Genomic DNA, 20044 nt, shown 5'->3' with positions numbered 1-20044 from the left:
TATTGATGATATCGGTAGTACAAGAGTAGATCTACCACGAGATCGAGGAGGCTAAACCCTAGAAGCTAGCCTATGGTATGATTGTTGTATGATGATGTTGTCCTATGGACTAAAACCCTCCGGTTTATATAGACACCGGATAGGGTTAGGGTTACATAGAGTCGGTTACAATGGTAGGAGATCTTGAATATCCGCATCGCCAAGCTTGCCTTCCACGCCAAGGAAAGTCCCATCCGGACACGGTACGTAGTCTTCAATCTTGTATCTTCATAGTCCTAAAGTCCGGCTGAGGGTATAGTCCGACTACCCGAACACCCCCTAATCCAGGACTCCCTCAGCGACGTTAATAGACCAATTCATATAGGTGTGTTCATTAGAAGATGTTCTGCAGGACAACATCTCTGCTTACCCGAATAAGCTACTAGAAACACATTAAGATAAGTATCAACCTGCCATGCAGATCAGAGAGTATTGCATCTTCACAGAGTGGGATAGTTAATATAGGGATACTCTCCTCCCAGCTGACCAACAGCTTGTCTCCCACTTCTACTTCACGGGATCTCCGATCACATAGAGTGGGTTACCACTATGGACAACTCATGCGGTGGGTCTCAAGCCCATCTCCATCGATGCATTATCTATCACGTTACGTTATAGACCCTTTCTGAAGGGATCTGCCAAGTTTTTCGACGTTTGGATATAATCCAACGTAATAACTCTGGAGTTCCTCAATTTTCTGATAGATTTTAGTCTCCTCTTCACATGTCCTGAGGACTTCATATTGTCCTTTGAACTATTTATCTTGATGATCATAGTTTGATTATCACAGTCCATCAGGATATGGGGTATTGGTTTTTCAACCATAGGTAAGTCCATCAAGAGTTCACGAAGCCAATCTGCTTCAATAGTGGCAGTGTCTAATGTTGTGCGTTCTACTTCCATAGTTGACCTTGTTAAGATGGTCTGCTTGCAAAACTTCCAGGAAACAGCGCCACCACCAAGTGTAAAAACATAACCACTTGTGGCCTTAATCTCATCAACATCAGATATCCAGTTTGAGTCACTATAACCCTCCAGTACCATTGGATACCCGGTGTACTGAATCCCATAGCTCGCGGTGCCTTTCAAATAGCGCATAACTCTCTCAAGTGCATGCCAATGATCACCTCATAACTCGCGCTGCCTTTCAAATAGTGCATAACACTCTCGCGGTGCCTTTCAAATAGCTCGCGGTGCCTTTCAAATATGAGCAAATTACTATGAGATTTAATCCAAATAAATATAAGATAAATCATGACTACAGTAGGAGAGATTAAACTAATCATGCGAACTAGCATAGCAAATGAATAGATCACATCTACGGCACATACTAGAAATATGAATTCTACCACGATCTCGAACAGGAAGGATAGAATCACATACGGTGCAGCGGGAGTAGCACCGCCGGCGTTGACGTTGTCTCCCATGTCGTCGAGGATGAGGTTGCCGAGGTCGGGGAAGAAGTCGTCGTTCGCGAAGTCGTCGCTGCCAGCAGTCGCGCGAGTGCGCTCCCCAAAAATCTGATCGCCCCTCTCCCGTACAGGATTACAAGAGGCGGGGTTCCAGAGGCCTGCTATCCTTCTCTCGGTGCACGCCGAAAGGAGGGATGGAGAAGACTTGCTTGGCGGCGCAATGATTTGGAACGGTGGTGAGAAACCATACAAAACGGCGGCGGCTAGGGTAGACGTCTGCTTGATTTTATAGTGCGGGCCGGGCAGGTCGTGAGAGTAAAGAATCGGAAACGGTTCAGTAATTAACGTGCATAGCTCTGTCCTCGAGCATGCATAACTCTGTCCTCGGCTCGGCTCAATCCCGCAACCCGCGGCGTGGCGTGGTGTGGCGAGGCGAGCGAGGAGGAGCAGCGCGCGTGTAGGTCTCCTCTTCTCATGCTTATACAAGTGGTAGAAGAGCTCACCTTATAAAGAGGTGCAACTCTCTCTCAAATTCCAGGGTGGGACTAAACTTTACCCTCACTCGCTCCACTCACATATATGCATGAATGGGCCAAGAGAATTTTAGTTGAGCTTTCGGCCAAAGGCCTACTAGCAAAATTCCAACAGTTACATGCAAGACGCCGTCCTGAGCTTCACTTAAGCCGCCTCACCACTCTATCCTCGCTGCATATTGATGTAGTCAAGAATCAAATCGAATTGAATAAAACTACTTGTACAGGTTGTACAAGGATGTACCTCAAGTGGGCACGGCTAGCAGGACGGCGTTCCAGATAAGTCCATGTTCCGGCGAGATTAGAAGGGCTTGACAACATGAGATTGGAGGTTGAGGATGCTTCAGGTGGCACCAGAGAAGATTTGGACGGATGGGGAGAGGAAGGAGAACAGGCGGATGGCAGAGAGGCTGTGCGGGGCAGCGGCGGCCGGTGGCCGGAGAGGCCGCGTGCGGAGGCGGCTGGCCGCACAGGCCGCATGCGGAGGCGATGGCGGCGTACCCATACGCATCGAAGGCGAGCCCTCGTGCTTGTGTGTGCCTGTGTTTTTCTTTTACAATTCTGCTCGCTCGTGTGTATTTCTTCTCCATCGTATGGCCGAGGCTCATCCACGGAACGTTTTCTCTACAGACTTAAAATAGCATTATGGGTTGAATACGTAATTTATGAGTGCTTTTTTCATAAAAATGCCGCGACCATGAATCTAATAAAGTCAATCCGTCCTCTATTATTATTAGGGAAAGATGTATGGATGATTTGTGCTATTTTCTATACGAACTTTGATGAATATTGGCCGGTTTGCATGAAATTTGTCGTGTTAGATCAAAAGCGGGTTAAAACGTATCCGAGCAATGTTAAATAACGTGCTCCCGCATCCATGTTCGTGGACAGGTCTTCCTTAACTCGTGCATCCATCTCTTGTCTCCGGCAGACATTGATGATGATATGTGGCCCGCGGCACAACAAAGGAGACGAAGAGAGGAGCGGCCGGCAATATCGTACATCATCATCCTGTCTTGCTGTTCACCTCCTTACGTATATCAAGTGCAACATGCCCATCAGGGCCGGCCAGTAGTAATATTTTTATTTTATCCCGGACCGCAATGGTGCCCATCACCATCAAGGACTCCTATGACCGACTCATTGTAAACTAGTATTGGCCATCATACACTGTAAGACTGCACTGACTGACTTCTGGTGATACCAACCTTTTGAAACGATCAAGTCTCGCGCCGACATATCATATGCATATCTCTGCATGGTACGTAACAGCCTTTGTGTTGCTGACAGATGGCAAACTCTGAATCAAGGCGGGCATTTGAGTGCTATGCTGACGACGGACAGAAATATTACTAGACCAGTTAAGCTAAGCTAGCATATATATGAAACACATACGCAAATGCTACTTGCAAACCAAACCAAGAGCGCATGCAACGAGGGACACAACAATATGGGTCGTCATCGCATAGCCATGAGCTTGCTACACTCACTTGTTGCCATCATGTTGATCATTGGTACGAGCGCTGACGATGAGGCCGCGCTGCTTACTTTCAAAGCACAGCTCAGCCCTTGCGGCTCGCTGCTGGCCTCCTGGAACACCAGCGGCGGCTTCTGCAGCTGCGAAGGCGTGACCTGCAACCGCAGGCCGGCGCGGGTGGTGGTGCTGAGATTGACTGGCGCTGGGCATGCCGGAGCACTCTCCCCGGCCATCGGGAACCTAACGTTCCTGCGGATGCTCGGCCTGAGCTTTAACTCTCTTCACGGGGACATTCCGGCCAGCCTAGGCCGCCTCCGCCGCCTGCAGAGACTTTACTTAGACGACAACTCCTTCTCGGGTACGTTGCCGGCAAACCTAACCTCATGTGTTAGCCTGACTGAAATCAGACTGGACAACAACACACTTGGTGGGCGCATCCTGGCTGAGCTCGGTGAGAAGCTCACAAACTTGGTACTGATCACGTTGAGAAACAACCACTTCATAGGGCCCATCCCAGTGTCGCTGGCCAATCTATCCTATCTAGAGTTACTCGACCTCTCCCGTAACCAACTCACTAGCTCGATCCCTCCAGGTCTCGGTACCATCAAGAGCATGCAGTATTTCAATCTAGTTGGAAACCTCCTCACTGGTATGCTTCCAACTTCTCTCTACAACTGGTCATCGCTGGAATTCTTGGTTGTAGGAATTAATATGCTAGACGGAAGCATTCCAGATGATATCGGTAACAATTTCCCCAAGTTGGAATTTCTCAACTTAAATTCTAATCACTTCACTGGGGTCCTCCCTTCATCACTTTCCAATATGTCTAATCTCAGACATGTTAGTCTCGCTTTAAATAGATTTAGTGGGTATGTGCCTCCAACATTGGGGAGGCATGGAGCTCTCTAATTACTAAACTTGGCTGAAAATAAACTTGAAGCAAATGACCACAAAGGGTGGGAATTCATCACTTCTTTGGCAAACTGTAGCCAACTGGAGCAATTGGTACTCGGTACAAATTCTTTTGGAGGACAGCTACCGGGTTCAATTGTGAATCTCTCAATGACTCTCCATGACTTATATATAGCAAACAATGGGGTCTCTAGGGTTATTCCTACAGACATCGGCAATTTGGTCGGTCTCAAAAGGCTTATGATTGCAAATACTTCCATATCTGGAGTGATTCTAGAAAGCATTGGCAAGCTGGAGAACTTGATCGATCTAAGCCTGTACACCAATAGATTGTCTGGCCTCATACCGCCCATGTTAGGAAACCTTTCACGTTTGATTATCGTTAATGCACGTAACAACAACTTGGAGGGGCCAATTCCAGTAAGCTTGGGAAGTTTGAGAAACCTCTTCGTAGTTGATTTGTCAAAGAATTACCATCTTAACGGCTCAATACCAAGAGTGATTTTAAAATTACCCAACCTTTCCTGGTGTTTGGACTTGTCGTACAATTCCTTTTCTGGACCAATTCCTGGTGAAGTTGGTAGCTTGATAAACCTTAATCTACTTACTCTGTCAGGAAACCGATTGTCTGGCAAGATACCCAACAGTATTCAGAATTGCATTGTGTTGGAATGGCTATCATTAGACAGTAATTTGTTTGAGGGAAGCATACCTCGAGCACTGACAAATATTAAGGGGCTCAGTGTACTAAACCTGACCATGAATAAGTTCTCTGGTAATATTCCTCAGGCTCTTGCCAATATTAGAAATCTGGATGGGTTGTACCTAGCACACAACAACTTTTCAGGACCGATCCCAATAGTTCTACAGAATTTGACATCATTGTCAGAACTGGATGTATCCTTCAACAATTTGCAAGGTGAGGTGCCAATTGAAGGTGTTTTCAGAAACATCACTTACGCAGCGATTGCCGGGAACATCAATTTGTGTGGTGGTACACCTCTACTTCATTTGGCTCCATGCCCCACGGGCAAGAACAAAATAAAGATGCCAACGTCTCTTGTAATTTTACTAGCGACAACTGGAGCAATCTTTTTCACACTTTCAGTTATTCTTCTTGTTTGGGTACTCTGCAAGAATCTCAACCCAGGCCACAAGACATTAGCACAAAATTTAGTTGGTGATCATCATCACAAGAGAATCTCATATGTTGCATTATTGAGGGGAACTAACGAATTTTCAGCAGCCAACTTGCTTGGGAGAGGAAGTTATGGTGCAGTGTATAAGTGTGTTTTGGACACTGAAGAAAGAGCATTGGCTATCAAGTTGTTTAACCTTGGTCAATCTAGGTATTCCAAGAGTTTTCACTACCAGAATTTAGGCAGTTGCCGACGGCCATATCTATGCCGACGGCCCCCGTCGGCATATATGGGCATACCCCGACGGCCCAACTAAAGCCGTCGGCGTAGAAAGGCAATCGGCGTATAACCATCTATGCCGACGGGGCCGTCGGCATAGATAAGCCGTCGGCGTTTCTCCGGATATACCGACGGGGGCCGTCGACATAGAGCAGGCCGTCGCCATATCACGTGGGCCCGTCTACCCGGGCGGCGACGGCAGTTTGACGACGTCAGGCTATGGCGACGGGCTAACGGTGGCCGTCGGCATAGCTACGGCGACGTCATCGATCCGCCGCGCCGCCACGTCATCGATCCGCGTCGGTCGCCGGTCCCGTGGGGTGGCATTTCTATGCCGACGGCTAGGCCGTCGGCATAGGCCTGGCCCATGGTTTTTGCCACGTCATTGATCCCCGCCCTACGCCACGTCATCGATCCAGGGCTCTACCGTTCCGTGGCCGTAGCTATGCTGACGGCTAGGCCGTAGGCATAGGTTTCTATTAATATTTTTATATTTTCTGTATTTTCTCTTATTATTTTTTATTTTTTTCCAATACTAATTTCATTAACTTAAATGTACAGAAAACATATATCGATTGCCCCCCACACGGGCCTTCTTCCGTCGTGTCACGGAGAGGTTAGACGGGACGGGCCGGGTACCTGTGGGGTGTAGCAATGCCGCCAGGTGTTGCGGTGGGCCCTCCTACGGTTATGGAAACGTGGTGGCAGGCGCAGGCACGCGGCTCCGGGGTGTGCCCCCTCCCCCCTCACGGGCGTCGATGCCGCCGTGCCCCGGGGGGGTGAAACGGCACGTCGGGCCGACGCAGAGGGAATCTTGGGGTGGGTTGTGCCGGGACTATGTTGGGGGGTGTACCTATGGCTGGGCTATGACAACAAGGTGAAAAGGTCCACCGGTCAAACTACGTCCAGCGAAAGTCAAAGGGATAGACCCGGCGGTCGTCTGTGTCAGGGTTAGACGGGACGGGGTACCTGGGGGTAGCAATGCCGCCAGGTGTTGCGGTGGCCCTCCTATGGTTATATAAGCCCGTCCGGCAAAAGTCAAAGGGCTAGATCTACTGGTCAACTGGGATTCGGGATGGCCTTCGGGGTGTAGCAATGCCACCGAAACATCGCATGGGAAGCGATGCATGTGTGAAAGTGTTCTGGCATGCGTAGACACCCGTCTTGGGGCTCCGTGGTGTGGCCCCCCTCCACGGAAGGCAGAGCAGCCGTCAATTAGAGGGGGGGGATGGTGCCGGTGCAGTGGAACCGGAGGGAATCTAGTGTTGGGTTGGGTCCAGACCGTGTTCGGGGATGTTGCTATGGGCTGACCTATCGCAACCAGGTGGAAGAGTCCACCAGTCAAAGCCCGTCCGACGAAAGTCAAAGGGCTAGATCTACTGGTCAACTGGGATTCGGGGTGGCCTTCGGGGTCTAGCTATGCCACCGAAACATCGCACGGGTCCCGATGCATGTGTGAAAGTGTTCTGGCATGTGTAGACGCCCGTCTTGGGGCTCCGTGGTGTGACCCCCTCCACGGAAGGCAGAGCAGCCGTCAATTAGAGGGGGGGGATGGTGCGGGTGCGGTGGAACCGGAGGGAATCTAGTGTTGGGTTGGGTCCAGACCGTGTTCGGGGATGTTCCTATGGGCTGACTTATCGCAACCAGGTGGAAGAGTCCACCGGTCAAAGCCCGTCCGGCGAAAGTCAAAGGGCTAGATCTACTGGTCAACTCGGATTCGGGGTGGCCTTCGGGGTGTAGCTATGCCACCAAAACATCGAACGGGTCCCGATGCATGTGGGAAAGTGTTCTGGCATGCGTAGACGCCCGTCTTGGGGCTCCGTGGTGTGGCCCCCCTCCACGGAAGGCAGAGCAGCCGTCACTTAGAGGGGGGGATGGTGCGGGTGCGGTGGAACCGGAGGGAATCTAGTGTTGGGTTGGGTCCAGACCGTGTTCGGGGATGTTGCTATGGGCTGACCTATCGCAACCAGGTGGAAGAGTCCACCGGTCAAAGCCCGTCCAGCGAAAGTCAAACGGCTAGATCTACTGGTCAACGGGGATTCGGGGTGGCCTTCGGGGTGTTGCTATGCCACCGAAACATCGCACGGGTCCCGATGCATGTGTGAAAGTGTTCTGGCATGCGTAGACGCCCGTCTTGGGGATCCATGGTGTGGCCCCCCTCCACGGAAGGTAGAGCAGCCGTCACTTAGAGGGGGGATGCGTGAAAGAGTAGAGAGGGTCACGGCAAAAACTGGACGCACTTCGTGTACAAACTGGACAAACTCTTTCCGAGTATCAGGGTTTCGTAGTCCGGAGTGGGTACTAATGTGCATCCCACCAATCAGGAAGAATCACACGGATCGTGTGTTTCTTTCTAGCTCTTGCGAGTCGTTGGATCAAGGGTGTGTTTCTTCCTAGCTCATGTGAGTCGTTGGATCGAAACTACCACAATCACTTTGTGAGCCAGACGACCCTATATATAGCCCACCTCTCACCTTCCCTGCATAAGTCTTTCAGTTCATCGACTACATACATCTACCAGTTCATCGACTGCATACATCTACCAGTTCATCGACTGAATACAAATCATTCGGATTCGCCATCATACGTCCAACCGTGCATTTGATATGCATATATGTACAAACGGCTAGATCTTGCTGTGGGTCTGCCCCGGATGTTGCTCCAAAGTGTTCCTATGGGCTGACCTAACACAACCGGGTGGGGAGGTCCATTGTTCAAAGCCCGTCCGTGCAAAGTCAAAGGGGTAGATCCTGTGGTCAAACGCTACAGGGTTAGGCGGGACGGGGGCACTAGGGGTAGCAATGCCACCGGAGCGTCGCACCGGGCCCTCATACATGCGGGGTGGTGTGGTGGCATGTCCGAAGAGGCGGGACGCGTCTCCGGGGCGTGGTCCCCCTCACGGGACCGGGCCATGTCTCGGAGGGGGAAACGGCTACCACAGCTTACACCCGGGCACCGGGCCGGTAAGTGAACGTTTCACCCTAATTGTCCATTTTCTTAGCACAAGTCTAATGAATACCGGAGCTCACAAATATGTCGTAATAAAAAAATAAAAAATTTGCCGTAATAAAAAATATGCAAAGTACCTATGCCGACGGCTTAGCCGTCGGCATAGATTGACACGTGGCATGTCCATCTATGCCGACGGCTGACCATATCCACAGCCGCACCCACCCCCTCCACTCATTCTTCCTCCCCCGCATCGTCTCCCCCCCCCCCCGCCCGACCCTGATCCCCACCCGCGCCGCCACCCCCATTCCCTCCCCCAACTGCGGCGCTGCCCCGCCCCCGCCCCCATCCCATCCCCCACCGCTGCCACGCCGCCCCCCACTGCCCGTGCCGCCCCCATCCCCTCCCCCAACACTGCCGCACCGCCCCCACTGGCCGCGCCGCCCCCATCCCCTCCCCCACCGCCGCCGCACTGCCCGGCGGCCCATCCCCGGCTGCGGCCGCCTCGTCCCCGACTGCGTCGGCGGTCCGACGGCCCCTTCCCGGCCCTCCTCTGGTGCTGGTGAGCACCGGGGAGCCCCCAGCCGCCCACGCTCCGCCACCCGTTGCCGGCCCCTCCGACACCACCTCCGCCACCACGTCCCCTGCCCCCTCGGTGAGCTCCCCCGTCATCCTGCCGCTCCCCCCGCTGCTGCCGTTGCTCCCCTGCCACTGCTGTGCTGCTAGATGAATGGATGGATAGATAGTTAGATAAATAGATTTTTTGTATGTTTTTTCTTCTTCTTGCTACTGTTTTTAGGTGGATGGATGTATGGATAAATTTTTCTTAGATGGATTCATGGATGTTGTTAGAATCATAGATGGTGGATGGATGGAATGTCGGTGAATTTTTTTAGAAACTTTGTTTGTCATGTATGTTGGTAAAGTTAATGATAGATGAATGGATGGATGGATGTTGGACAAAATTTGACACTTGACTGAGATGTGATGATCTTGTTATTTTTTTGATACTCATAATGATCTTGATAAAATAACTGAAGACAAAATTTTGGGACTTACTAAGATGTGATGATCTTGCTAAAAAATGATACTCATGATGATCTTGTTAAAAAAATAGAAGAAAAAAGTTTGACACTTTACTGAGATGTGATGATCTAAGTTGTTCTTTCGGTGGAATTTGCAGGCGTTGTGGTGTCGCATTTCATCAGAGTGACCGTTGTCTGACGCGTTGGTCCCCCTGAGCATCCCTCTGCTGTTTGACTACTTCCTCTACAGCCGAGGGTGAGCTACAAGTCCATCTCCTCCATTTTTTCATATCACTAGATTTCATTCTCAAGTCAACTGACGTAACCTAGGCGTCTCCCGTCCGAAAGGGTTGCATGGATAAATATGCATTCAATTGCATATTTATCACCGCAGCTCTTTCGGATTGTCCAGCGTTTTCCACGGACAGCCCGAGGATGTGTAGATTGGGTATGTTCTCCATGTTCTACCCCCTTCCGAGACAGGATTTCGGCGGCGCCTCCCCATTGTTCTCCGAAGCACATTCTCTCGGCTATTTGCCGAGACGTGTATCTGGAGAACAGCGGGGAGGTGCTGCCGAAATTTTGTCTCGGAACGGGGTAGAATGGAGAACGTACTCAATCTACACATCCTCGGGTGGGATTAGGACCCATCTTTACCTATTAGAGATGTAGGTGGATTAAACGCGGTAGAAACTAAAAATTTGATGTGATTAATTTAAGTGAATCCTTAATTATGTTGTGTGGGTTGCAAAAAAGCAGAGGATGGTAGATAATCAGTGGATGTACAGTGGTTTTATCCGTCGGAATCGAGTAACATCAGAGTGGATCGCGAAAACCGATGTGTATTTGAAGGAGATATTCCATCGTCCAATGAGAATTATCCCACCATGCCCCTGTGCGAGATGTGCCAGACGTCATCGTAGAAATCAGACGGACATGAGTGAGCACCTTCGCACGCACGGATATATGCCAAACTTTGACATGCCGCCGATAAACATAGCCGAGCAGGACCGTGGTAGACAGGAGGTGATGCGACAACGCATCGATGGATATGAGGACAACGGGGTCAGGGAGATGCTAGATGATGTCATTGTTGCAGAAACGGCAAATGCGACACCTTCAGAGAATGAACCGGAGGAGCCGAAGGCAACCGCAAAGGCCTTCTTGGAGGTCTTGGCCTCGTCGAAGAAACCTCTTTATGCGGGTGCGAAAATATCTCAGCTGGATGCCATCTCGCAACTGATTGCAGTCAAGGCTGAGTACGGCTGTAGCCAGAAATGCTTCGAAGGATTCCTGGGAGTATGGGCTAACAGCCTCCCTGAGGGTCATGAACTGCCGAAAAGCATGTACGATACAAAGAAAATCATGAAGGCACTCTCTATGGATTATGAGAAAATAGATGTTTGCCCGAACAATTGCCTTTTGTTTACGCACGAGTATGCGGATGACAAGTACAGTAGGAAGTGTGGTTCGTCTCGGTACATTGAGGTGGTCAGTGAGGATGGTGAGAAAAAGCAGCTAACTATCCCCGTTAAGGTTCTTCGCTATCTTGATTTTATAGAAAGACTGCAGCGCCTTTTCATCACGAAGGAGTCTGCCAAAATGATGAAGTGGCACAAGGAAGGTATAAGGTACAATCCAAAAAAAAATCATACATCCATCGGGAGGGGAAGCATGGAAGTCATTCGATGAAGAATACCCCGGGGAAGCAGCCGAGGCTGGGAATGTCAGAATAGCCATATCAGGTGATGGGTTGAATCCATATGGTATGTCGTCCAATCCATACAGCTGCTGGCCTGTGTTTGTAATTCCGCTCAATCTTCCTCCCGGTGCCCTAATGCAACGGAAGACCATGTTCTTGTCGCTCATCATTTCGGGGCCTGACTACCTGGGGAAGCAATTGGGTGTGTTTATGCAGCCACTTGTGGATGCTTTGCACCATTCTTGGTACTTTCCGAGGTTGACATACGACCGGGATCTGCAGAGAAATTTCTTGATGAAAGTTTGGTTGCACTATTGCATGCATGACTTTCCCGGCTATGCTCTATTCTGCGGATGGTGTACAAGTGGTAAGATGCCATGCCCAGTGTGCATGCAGGCTCTGCGAATGATTTGGCTGAGTAAGGGTGGCAAGTATGTAGCCTTTGACCTTCATCGACAGTTCCTCCCTCCAGACCATCCAGACAGGGAAGACAAGAAGAACTTCATGAAAGGCCAGGTTGTTCATGAAGTAACCGAGATTCCAACATTTTCGGGGGCAGATGTTCTTGCTCAGCTAAAAGCTCTCAAGCCTAAAGTCAAAGGCAAAGGCAAAGCCAAAGCCAAAGGCTTCGAGGGATATGGTGAGACGCACAACTGGACGCACATTACCCCCTTCTTGCAGCTTCCCTATTTCAAGGACCTCAAACTTCCTTACAATATTGATGTGATGCACACCGAAAAGAATGTGGCAGAGTCCCTTTTCCACACGATCCTCAACATTCCTGATAAGACGAAGGATAATGTAAAGGCTTGAGCCGATCAACAGAGACTTTGTGATAGACCATACTTGAACATGAAGCCTCCCACAGGCGGTCGAAAAAACTGGTTCAAGCCAGATGCTGACTTTGTCCTTAAACCGCTAGAAAAAAAAAGAAGTACTAATCTGGCTGAAACAAATTTTGAAGTTCACCGATGGTTATGCATCGAATATAAGTAAGGGAGTCAATCTTTCAACGGGCAAAGTGACCGGCCTGAAGAGTCATGACTACCATGTATGGATTGAGCGGATAATGCCGGTGATGGTTCGAGGCTATGTCCCCGAGCATGTCTGGCGAGTGCTTGCCAAGCTTAGCCATTTCTTTCGCACGCTCTGTGCTAAAGAAGTAAGTAAAGAGGTGATTGAAAAATTGCATCACAAGGCACCGGAGTTGATAGTCAAGCTAGAGAAGATCTTTCCGCCAGGCTTCTTTACTCCAATGACACATCTCATGCTGCACCTTGCGAACGAGGTATTGTTGGGGGGCCCTGTGCAAAATCGCTGGCAGTACGGCCCTGAGAGGCAGAACAAGCATCTCCAACGGAAATGTGGAAACAAAGCTAAGATTGAAGCTTCCATAGCTGAGGCAGTTATCCTAGAGGAGGTGTCAGACCTCAGGACATCATACTATCAAGACCACGTTCCCCATCTGCATAACAAGGTGCCTCGATACAATATAGAAGAGCCCAAGTATCAACCCAAACTCGATCTATTCAACGCGCAAGGTGGGAGGGCTGGGGCCTCGAAATCTTATAACATGCCACGACAAGAGTGGGAGGACCTCATGTTCTATATCTTGCACAACATCAAGGAAGTTGAGGAAGTGTGGATGAGGTAATACCACTACACCATTCCTTTATGTCTTCCACATCATCATGTTTCATGTTCACTTAGTCCCGGTCTAACACCGCTTATCTTTTTTTAGTGATTTCGTTCAAGAGGAATGGACGGGAGTGAATCCTCCTACTGAGGCGGAGGCACTTACTCTTCTCTGTCATGGAAACCCTGGACGTAAAAATTTTGTTGCTTGGTTCATGGACAAAGTAATTTTCAACACGCCCCTATAAAATACCTACTTCAACATTTATTAGCTAACCGAACTAATGCACGCAACAATTTCCATTATACTTGTAGGGAAAAGATCCGAACATATCTATGGATGATGAATTGAGATGGGTTTCCATGGGTTTTGACCCTGCCGTCATAACATGTAAAAAGTATGATGTGAATGGGTATCGCTTCCATACAGAGGAGCACCAAAATAGCCGCCCCGATCCCAAAACTATAAATACTGGAGTGTACACCCCCGGTCAAAATTCAGTAGACTACTACGGAAGGGTACAAAATATATACGAGGTTAAATTCCGCCATGGGCGTGAGACCCTAAGTCTGCCTGTGTTCAAATGCCGATGGTTCGATCCGCGGGAGGGGGTAAAACATACGCCTTCCATTGGTTTGGTCGAAGTTAAACCATCAACCGTCTATGCCGGAGCCGATCTCTTCATTGCGGCTACCCAAGCTACACAAGTATATTATCTGCCTTACCCATGCTAGAAAGTGTATCTAAAGGGTTGGGAAGTTGTGTTCAAGGTGTCGCCACATGGTAAGCTACCAGACCCAAACGAAGACGATTACTGCAACATTAACCCCATGACATACGAGGGAGTGTTCTATCAAGAGCAACCTGATGAGGATGATGATGTGGTTAGAAACGATGACGCTAGACCATTGGGTTATGATGATGTGGACCCAAACGTCGACGATGCACGGAATGATGGTGAGACCATTGTCAATGAAAATGACATACTTATGCTAGAAAAGTTAAACGAAGACGCTGACGACGAGGAAGAGCCTCCACCTCCGTCGGACAACGAAGATGATATGATTGATAGTGATGATGAGACGGACCGAGAAAGAGGTTACAACAGTGATGATTCATATGGGTTCTAGCAGATGTACGTTTCAAGTATTTTTTTCTATAGTTTAGGAATATGCCTTTTTATGCATTTTTATTAGTGTGTTTATTATCATGCCTTTTCCTTCATTTCATTAATTTACTAATTGCTTTTTCTCTTTTCAATACAGGTTCGTGGAACATGGCCAAGGGGAAGGCCGACGGCGTGGGTTTCCTACGCAAAGTCGTCAGCCTGCCTAGTCGGAGTGGTCGAGCACGTAATCCTCCCCCTCGGCTACTTGACGATGACTCCTCACAGGTAGGTCGACGGAGAGATGCCCCTAGAGGAGGAGGGGGCGGGGGGAGAGCCTCTAGAGGACGAGGTGCTGGGGGGAGAGCCACTACAGGGGGTCGCGGCCAGAAACAGCGCACCCTCACCGACTTAAGGGTGTTGTCTTCGAGGCCCTCCTCTAGTGAGGTACCCTCCTCTAGTGAGGTACACTCTAGGGAGGAGGAGGAGGAGGAGGAGGTGGAGGAGGAGGCAGGCGAGAAGGAGGAGGAGGAGGAGGTTGGGGAGGGGGAGGAGGTTGGGGAGGGGGAGGCAGGCGAGGAGGAGGGTGGTGGCGGGGATGATGGTGGTGACGGGAAGGGGGTTGACACGAAGGGGTGGCTGCGTGGCAACGCAAAGCTACCAAAGCAGGTTCCTGCTACTGAGGAGCAGAAGTGGCTCATTGAGCCCACGGGAAAAGAGTAAGTGGTTCATTATGTTGCTTGTCACATGCTTATTCCGGTTGTTATTTATTTTTCTTGTCACATGCTAATAGTTCATTCTTTTGCAGCAACTGGATATATTCTAAAGGGGTCCGTATTCCCAACGGCCTCATCACCGTCTTGCTGAAGTTATATTGGCCGGGGTTGTACTGTCCTGATCCAGTCAGGCAGCCGGACCGTCGGGTTTTGGCCACGAGCTGGGACCACTGGGAAGCGGCCCGCCACGCGGACCATGAGACCCATGCCAAGGCCGTGATCACTACTTTCTGGGTGAGTTCTCTTCAGAAGCACAAGTCCATTCTAGTTTCATGAATGATTTAACTCATGGCTTCTCCCATTCTTGTTTCATGCATGATTGTAGAAATTCTATCGAGTTCTTCCGGAGCACAGGGCTAGAGCGGACCAGATCGTGCTGCGCCAATGCAAGAAGAAGGCCCGCCAGATGCAGTACGAGGTGCGCTATGTGGCCATCTCCACATACTACCACGACTATCTTGGTGTGAAGATGACCAAGGAAGAAGCGCGGAGGATGGGCATTACCTTGGAGAGGCCCGAGTTCTTGGCGGTAAGTATAAAAGATTTTTCATTATGCTTTCATTACCTTGTGGTACATTATGCTTTATGCTTCCATAACACCAATTTGGACACACCTACATGCCATTATGCTTTTATTATGTAGGTGTGTCCAAATTGGTGTTATGGAAAAGACGAGTCCTGGGCGGCATTGGTGGATCTTTGGTGTGATGAGGCTGGAGCCTGGGAGGCTATGAGAACCCAAAAATAAGGCTAACCGAGGGACGGAGGGAGTACATGCTCAGGGAAACCGAAACCACTATCTCCACAAGGAAGTTAATGTATGACTAACCCCATTAAACATTCTTCTTCTTCTATTTACCATCACTTTCTTATGTATGACTAACCTCTGTTTGGTGGTGCAGGAGGAGAAACTGAAGCGGCCGCTCTCACACATGCAGGCGTGGGAGATCGCCCATACGCGGAAGGACCCCAAGCCTGGCGAGCCCAAGTACTACGGCAAGAAGACCGCAGGTAGGAAGAACGCCTACTCCGAAGCATATGTGGAGTTACATCCTGACACACCTGACCCCATTGCGGCGCCTCTGGACGACATGGCGGTGGTGAGGATGGGGCCCAAGGAGCACGGTCGGGACGCGGTTCTCGATGCTGTGATCACTCCTAGTATCTCCTACACACAGCTTCGTCGGATCGACCCGAGCCTGAGCCAGCGCACGAGCCAGCCAGTGACTAGTACAGTCCCTCTTTCAGGAGCAACAATCTGTAAGTATTTTCCCTCTTATCTTCATTTCTCACTTCATTTTCCGCATTTAGTAGTTTTATGAGTTCCATCATGTCATACCGTAGGCCTACATGGAGTACACACGCCAGGAGACCATGGCGTGGCATCAGAGGCTTTATGAACACCAAGTGCAGAGGGATAGCCAGATGCAGCAGGCTTTTCAGGATATGGCGGCCGACAGGTGTCCTCAGTTCCCTACAGCACAATGCCCTCCAGCACAACCAGTGCTGATGAGCTTTGAGGAGTTTGTGGCACAGAACGCTGGCCCCTCGCCGGTTAGTTCATCCCCAATCTATTCACCCAAAGCATGTCATGCCTTTCAACACAGTCATAGATCCCGTGCATATGTCGTTTCAACATGCAGGGAACAGGTGGATCTACCGTTGGCGGTCGTCTTCACAGCACTCCGGAGACATGGAGCCCGACCACTCCGATCCACGGAGGCGGAGGAGGAGGTGGAGGCGGAGTGCTGTGAAGACCTCCGCGGTGCTCGATGATCCTTGTGTGGTGATGATGCTTGAGATGACTTGTGTGTGGTGATGATCATTTAGATGACTTGTGTGCTTCTCTATATGCTTATGCTTATGTTGGTTGTGATGATGTTCATTTAGAGACTTGTGTGTGATGATGCTTATGCATATATTGTTGTGATGGTGCCGGATGATATCCCGTTGTGTTCTATATGTCTATCCCATCATATATATCTGCTGATATGTGCTGCTATTTGAATTGAATTGATCAGAAAACAAACAGAAAAAAGAAAAAAAAAAGCAAAAGCAAACTATTCCGACGGCTAGGCCGTCGGCATAGGGCCAGCGTGAGCTCCCAGTTGCTGACACGTGGGCACCTATGCCGACGGCCTAGCAGTCGGCTTAGTTTAAAACTGTGCCGACGGCCAGGCCGTCGGCATAGGTGCCCACGTGTCAGCAACTGGGATCTCTGTTTGAAGGACTATGCCGACGGACTGGCCGTCGGCTTAGTTTCAAACTATGCCGACGGCTGGGCCGTCGGCATAGCCCTGGCCCATAAGCAGCGACTGGTCGGCACGTGGCACATCTATGCCGACGGTCTAGCCGTCGGCACAGTTTTCGACTAAGCCGACGGCTTGGCCGTCAGCATAGGGGTGCCACGTGGAGACAAGTCGTTGGGCAGACTTGACGGCGGCCGCCGTTAGGCGATAACGTTGCCGACGGCCGTGGCCGTCGGCATAGATGTACGGACACCGTCGGGATAGGTCTTATGCCGACGGCCTTTCTATGCCGACGACGTTCCTGGCTACGCCGACGGATATTTTGCCGACGGCCCTATGCCGACGGGGGCCGTCGGCATAGGCCTGTCCCGACGGCCATTCAGGGCTATGCCGACGGCCCTGGCCGTCGGCATAGGGTGCGATTCCGGTAGTGTTTGAGGTTGAATGTGAGGCCATGAGAAGAATACGACACCGTTATCTCATTAAGAACATTACTTCTTGTTCAAGCGTCAACCACCGAGGTCAAGAGTTCAAGGCATTGATTTATGAGTTCATGCCCAATGGTAACTTGGATGGTTGGCTTCATCAGTCTCAAGAGCCCACTGCAAACAACACGCTAAGCCTTGCCCAGAGGCTAGATATGGCTGTGAATGTTGTGGATGCAGTAGAATATCTGCACAACCACTGTCAACCATTGGTAATACATTGTGATCTTAAGCCAAGCAACATTCTTCTTGCTGAAGATATGAGCGCACGAGTTGGAGACTTTGGCATATCAAAGATCCTTCAAGAAAATACAGGAGAAGGGGTGCAAACTTCATATAGCTCAACTGGAATTAGAGGTTCCATAGGCTATGTTGCTCCAGGTGACGGAAACTTTTCTAACTTTCTATTTTACTTTTCAGTCGAATATGGCATGTTAACCACAAGACATTGCATAATTGCAGAGTACGGAGAATGTTCTACAGTCTCAACAGCTGGTGACATTTATAGTGTTGGCATATTGCTGCTCGAGATGTTTACAGGAAGGAGCCCAACAGAAGACACATTTAGAGATTCATTGGATCTGCACAGGTTTGTTGAGGATGCTCTTCCAGACAGAACCTTGGAGATAGCTGACCCCACAATGTGGCTGCACAATGGACGACATGATAGCACTACAAGTATTAGGATCCAGCAGTGCTTGGTCTCGGTCTTGAGGCTTGGTATATCCTGCTCAAAGCAACAACCTCGAGAACGAGCATTGATGAGAGATGCAGTGGTGGAGATGCACACAATCAGAGATGCATACCTTCAATTTACAAGGGAGCATGGAGCAGAAAGAGAAGCCTCGACCGAGCATTGACATGATCCTGCATAATAATAAAATTACCCATCGTTTCACTTAGTAATTGTTCTCGATGCTATGTTGCCCTACAATTTTATTTAGAAAATGCACAACCATGGGGTTCTGTAATAATAGCATTAGAGCAGGTTGTAGGGAGTTCAGAAATCAAGCAGTGTAATTGTTCTTCCACTATTTCAGAATTGTACACATGCAGGCTATATTATTACTTCATGCTTCAGACTGTAGAGAGTTTGAGAAGTTCCTTTTTGTCTATTTTCTTATTCTAATTTTTTTCCAAGCAATGATCCGAATTTATTGTTTGTATTACTATAAGGATAGCGATGCCTGAAAATGTAGACACAATATTTGACAAGTTTTAGATGCGCACCTCCTGTTTGTCTGTGAGCATATAGAAGTGTAGACGAGGAGAGGAATGAGAGAATGCACCTTGGGTGCTCTCGAGTGTATTAGTCACGCTAATATAGCCGGGTTACAGAGGGGGCGCCGAGCGTAGTTACGTGAGGCGCGAGGTGCGCGAGGTGGTGCTACAACGTGGGCATGCACGAGTACGGGCAGGAGTGCTAGACTACAGATGTTACAGTCAACACCCCGCCGTACTCTGAGCATCGGGTGACCGGATGCACAGGATGGAACAGAATTCTTGGAACGCCAGCGTCAGGAGGCCCTTCGTAAGGATGTCGGCGAACTGCTGCGTGGTCGAGACATGGAGAACGCGCAGTTGGCCCACAACAACCTTCTCGCGGGACAAAATGGATGTCGAGCTCGATGTGTTTGGTGCGCCGGTGATGCACTGGGTTGTCAGCCATGTAAACAGAGGAGATATTGTCGCAGTAGGTGACCGTGGCTGTGGGCAGAGGCACGCACAGTTCACCGAGAAGCTGGCGCAGCCAGCAGCATTCTGCAACGGCGTTGGCAACGGCGCGGTACTCCGCCTCCGCACTAGAGCGGGAGACGGTCGGTTGGCACTTCGACGACCAGGAGACGAGCGAGTTGTCGAGGAAGACGGCATAGCCAGACGTGGAGCGGCGCGTATCGGGGCACCCGGCCTAGTCGGCGTCAGTGTAGGCCACCAGGTCGAGTGAAGTAGAGCGGTGTAGATGGAGCCCGTGCGTCGACGTGCCGCGCAGGTACTGGAGCGCGCCCACCAGGCTACGGTACTCCGAGGCGTCGCGGACGGGCGCGCCCATGGCGGCGGACATCTTCGAGTGTGTGTCCACTGGAGTTGACACGGGCTTGCAAGCGGTCATGTTGGCATGATCCAATAGCTCGTCAGGATACTTCTGTTGGGAGAGGAAGAAGCTGGCGCGGCTCCACATCAAAAATTCTGTTTTTATCATTTACCTACTCGAGGACGAGCAGGAATTAAGCTTGGGGATCCTTGATACGTCTCCAACGTATCTATAATTTTTTATTGTTCCATGCTATTATATTATTTGTTTTGGATGTTAATGCTCTTTATTTTA

General features: G+C 50.0%; 1 pseudogene; it reads left to right on the top strand.

The window, feature by feature from the left end:
* Positions 1–3400: 3400 nt before the first annotated feature.
* On the top strand, positions 3401–18578 carry LOC147962952 (uncharacterized; annotated as a pseudogene).
* Positions 18579–20044: the final 1466 nt, after the last annotated feature.

The sequence above is a fragment of the Triticum urartu genome, chromosome 6A, assembly GCF_056163025.1.
Source record: "Triticum urartu cultivar PI428250 chromosome 6A, HENAU_Tu73, whole genome shotgun sequence".
In the NCBI taxonomy this organism is placed as follows: Eukaryota; Viridiplantae; Streptophyta; class Magnoliopsida; order Poales; family Poaceae; genus Triticum; species Triticum urartu.
The sequence above is the reverse complement of the archived record's forward strand: the minus strand, read 5'-3'. Positions and strand labels throughout refer to the sequence as shown.